Consider the following 5,027-nt stretch of genomic DNA (forward strand, 5'->3'; position numbering starts at 1 on the left):
AGGTAACTTGGGCCTCAAGTAATTATAGTTTAAGTCATTTATTTCTGAGATATTTTAAACAAAATCAATGTATTGAAATGACAAAGTATGAATTTCTTTAGAAAAAAATACTACAAGCAGATTCACTCCACTATTAATTTTCATTAACACTTTTATTACAGCATTTTCTTATTTCAGTGAATTTTAAGTAATTTTTCCATCAATATCAATAAAAAATATCAAATAGACATTTCTGTGTAAATACCCATTGAACAGATAATATAGTTTTGAGGGTTTTTTTTAATCTCAGTGTTTATAATTATTATTAAAGTTATGACTCTCAGCTTGAAAGTGTCGAGCCTCAAACTTGAACCAGAAACATTTGTTGCAGGCAGATTTGTACATTGTAAAACAAAATATATGCCTTCTAAACCAAAGGTTAAATCTTCAGCATATAGTGTAATACAATGAATATGTAATGTCATTAGTAATTACCCAATATAACTGTTTACTTGAAAACATCAGGGGGAAGAAAAGAAATATGTATCAATATCTAGTGTTTTTAGTAATTTTATGTGTGCCATAATATTTAATCTTCATCAAAATCCTGAGAAGTAAGGATTATTCCCATTTTCCAGGAAAAAGAGAGAGAGGAGAAAAAAGGCTGTGACTACCAATGATTATCCAATCTCACCAAGCAGTTGGTAGACATGAAGTGCATGTGAAACAGCCTAGAAGTGAACCCAAAACCCATATTCTTTACTTCAAGTTTCATCTCTAAGTTTTATCTAGTCGGCACTCTGGTACATTTCCACCTGTGAACAGCCCTTGACCTGCCTCAGCAGGCGGGGGAAAGGCTTATCAGGATGAGCCTAGCCATAGCAACCACATGAAAGATTCCAAGTGACAGAATTTCATCAATTCTAACATAAAAGCAGATACTTTCTTGAAGAGGAAACTATTCTTTGTGTGTGTGTGTGTGTGTGTGTCTATTATCATTCTTTAAATCAATTACATGGCTTACAGTCAGTAGGTTTATCTACCCACAAATTCTTTTCCCATCTGTCCTATTCCTGATCTCACCCACCTGCAGGACCCTTCTTTCTGCCTATTTGAATTACAAATGGAGGGGGGGGGAAATGAGTTCAAAATTATAAACTTGAGAGAAGGGAGAAATTCACTGTTAACAATAGAGTTCTGATGGAAATTTAATTTTAGTATTCCTGTACAGTCTGGAACTGACAGCTTGGTATCACTGTTTGCAGTTTCGACATAAATAGTTGGTGAACTCTGTCCTAAATGCCAATATGCCTCCGCGAATCTCAACCCCAAGTTGAGAGTCTTTGCAGATCTGACAGATGAATGTTCTCTGTAGCTCCTCTTGATTAATGATGATTAAGAAGATGATATTTGGCATTAGCTCTGTCTTCACAGCATCAGCATTTGAGATCACAAAGGTGACCATTTAACTTAAAGCATTTAACAATCAGAAAGGTAAGTAAAGGAGCGACTACCAGTGCACCCTTATTAAAGCTACACAAGAAATGAGTAAACAACAAAATTATGATGGTGTTTATATATACTCTCACTTCAGATTTCTAAACACCCATAGAATTCCATTTTTTTTCTGATTCTGTCATGTTTAACTTTTTATCTGTGAATTTTATGAAAAGAAAGGCTTATTTATCACACTCGCAAAACTCCAAGCATGAGGATGGTGGCCAATACCCAAAAGAACAAAATTAAGATTCAGAAAGTCCTCAACAGAACTAAAATTTTGCCTTTTGAACACTTAATTCAACACTCAATTCCTGTATGGAGATTAAAAGCCACAGCACACCAGAAATGAAGAACACACAGAACAATGAAAAGGACTGTCTTGAAACAGTTGATCTGAAAAAGAGATTGGAGAGCTTGAGCTGACCACAGATTCCAGTAACAAAAACCAAAGGTGATGTCATCTAACAACAGCCACCACCAAACGCTTTCTCCAGCATGCCAAGTACATATTTCTGTGCTGCACTGAGAGAAAAAATACTGTTCAAATCAACTGACATTTCCTTCAGAAAAGTATTCAGCACTAGTCAGACGACGTCAAGGAGACTGAATCCATTTCTAGGTGTCATAGTATGGGACAAAGGAGAGAGAATTCAGGATAATTTAAGTGGGATAGTTTGGAATCTGGTCTGAGTATCATACCATAAAAGAATGGTTGAAAAACTAGAGAAGTTAAGATTTAATTGAGGACATAAAATAATTTTTAAATATTAGGAAGGGGGATGTGTGTCATTCATGGGCAAAAAGGAGTAGACTTATTTCTTCTAATGTATTGAAGGGAAAAATATAAGAACAATGGGTGAGAGATACGGGAAGAAAGAGAACACTTAATTTCAATAATGTAAATGAATTGTGTTGTGAAGGAATGAGGTCCCCATCCCTGAAAGTAAGCAAGCATAAGATGAATAAATATCAGCCTATTTTTGTGGAGTTCTCTGGATTGAGAAAGAGATTGGATTAAATGACCACTGAGGTCCCTTCCAATTTTAAGATGCTATTGATGAAACTCTCTTCACATCATATCTCTATTTTTTCTGTACCTCAATTTTTATTAAATGTTACTTCAGCTTCAAGCAAACTAAAGATTTTTGTTAACTTAGTACCTTTTTATCAATAATAACATCAAGTGAAAACATATTATTAGAGAAAAATTGAGTGAAATAACCAGTGTTCAAATAAATTTTGGCTACAATTATGATCTTGTGATGATCTCAAAATTTATTTTCTAAATCATAACACAGTGGAACCTTTTAAGATACAAATTTAATAAATTGGTACAAAGAAAAGATAATTCATGGTATTTCAGTGTGCCTTTGTACCTGAGGCCTTGTTGCTAACCGGAAAACCTATTTAATTAAAATAATTGACTACTGTACTTTATGGTCATGTAAATTTTATGTTTGGCCAGGACCAAACATTCTTGGCAACATCATGTTTGAAAATAGATACCTCAAGAATCTTCATCTCTCAATGAATTAGGATAATTATAGCTTCAATCAGGAGAGTCAGACTGGAACATAACACCCGTTTTCGAAGTATACTTCTGAATAAGCATTGGCACCTCATCTTTTAAAAATTCTTATGAAAATTTTACTTATGAAACATTTTACTGGATTGACACTGCCCATTTGATCTTTGCTAAAGGGACTAAAGGCTCTGAAAGCAAATGCCACCGAAGCTAATTATTTTCAATGCAAATGTTCATTCGAATCTACATCTTAGACCTACTGGGCAACACATGGTTTTTTTAACAGTTGCTCCAATCTGAAAAAAAAAAAAAATACACAGAGCTTTTCTCAGAGTGCAAAAGGTGACTCCTACTTTCTGATTTAGCTTCACTTCTGCAGTCTGATTTATGTCTTCAATGAGATGGGAGAAGATAATGTTTTTTTTTTCCTGGGACCAAGAAACAGAATTGTGTAGCTTAAAAATTCCCAATCTGGTTTTCTTCTTTTTAACTCTTATTTTTTATTGAAGTGTAGTCAACTTACAATGTTAGTTTCATGTGTACAGCAAAGCAATTCAGTTATAGGTATACATATATATATATATATTTAATAATGTCTTAGCCTAAAAATTACAACCACTGTAAATAACAATACATGAGGACATTTCCACATAGATTCAAACTCAGGGTAAAAATATATGTTTTCTATGGCTCTGAGAAGCATTTAGAGTGTTTGGATTTTTTCTTATTTATTAAAACTATAAATCAACGAGGGGTTTGGTGATGCCCAAGACACATAGAATTATTTCCATAGATGAAGAAACTGTAGCCCAGGAATTTTAACTTTTATCAAGTCACTAAAATTTTGTTTTGTTTTGTTTTTAATTCTACATCTCTAAGCTGTGATGCCTAGTTTAGCTAAGGATGACACACTATGAATGACAAATTTCAAAATGTCATCACAGCATGTGATTGGACAAGCCTTTCATTCTCTCCTCCCCCTGGCCCACCCCTCCCCCACTTCCTTCTCTTCATTTCCCCTAGTTCTTTCTCCCATTCTGCCTTTGGGCCTCCTTCCACTCCTTCTATTCTTTCTCTCCTCCTCCTCCTCACTTTTTAGTTAAAAAAATGCATGCTGTAAAAACTTTGAATACCAAAATATTTTCCTTTTATTGATTTTTTTCTTGCTCCACTCATAAAATAGTCTTACGAAGATGTAATGTTAAATGCAGGTCCAGACATCAGTTTGTCTTTTACTTATTTTTAATCCTAGATCATCACAGATGATGTATTTCTGTGTGTTTAATTTAAATCTTCTAAATAATAAACATTATATATAATATATAAGTTTGCAACTAGGTTTCATTTAAAATGATTTCCAATCCCAATTTCCTTAATTTTAAAGCTGAATCTGGTTTTAAACACTGCAACTGTATTTTTTTTTCCATTTATAAGATTCTGTCACACATTCTTATTCTACAGCTCATGCTGTTTGCATGTACGTCTTTGTGTGTGAGTGCCTCTGTGACTATACGGAACCAATATTTAGTGATGAAAGTTTCAGTCTAATACTTGGCGTTCTAAGCTTATCTGATTATACTTGATAAATGTTTAAATCTCCACTGTATTGATCCATGACATTAACTGGCAAAAATGGATGAACTTTAATTATCACATGACATTATTCACTATTGTGTGACAAAATAAAAATTGAGGAACAAAGCAAAGATGGAAAAGTGAGCCCCAAGCAGTTGAAGTACTTCACTCAGGACTTATCCAACTGGGAGCTCTCTCAGTTTTCCTTTGGGGTTGTTCCATGGCAGGAAAAGGGGGAAAAAGCAAAATTCTGTCACTGCGAAGGTAATGTATGAGGTCAGCCCATCCTGCCAAAAAGGTCACAGACCAGGGCTGCTGTGATGCTCACTTTAATGGCCTGGGTGGTTATTCTTTTTAAAGAACATTCCAGTGACTGATGGAGAAGAATGAGAAGAAACTCAGAGCACACGCAGGGAGATTTTTTATACTAATGAGTGGATGCTAAAAT

Source organism: Camelus ferus, chromosome 8, assembly GCF_009834535.1.
Source record: "Camelus ferus isolate YT-003-E chromosome 8, BCGSAC_Cfer_1.0, whole genome shotgun sequence".
NCBI lineage: Eukaryota > Metazoa > Chordata > Mammalia > Artiodactyla > Camelidae > Camelus > Camelus ferus.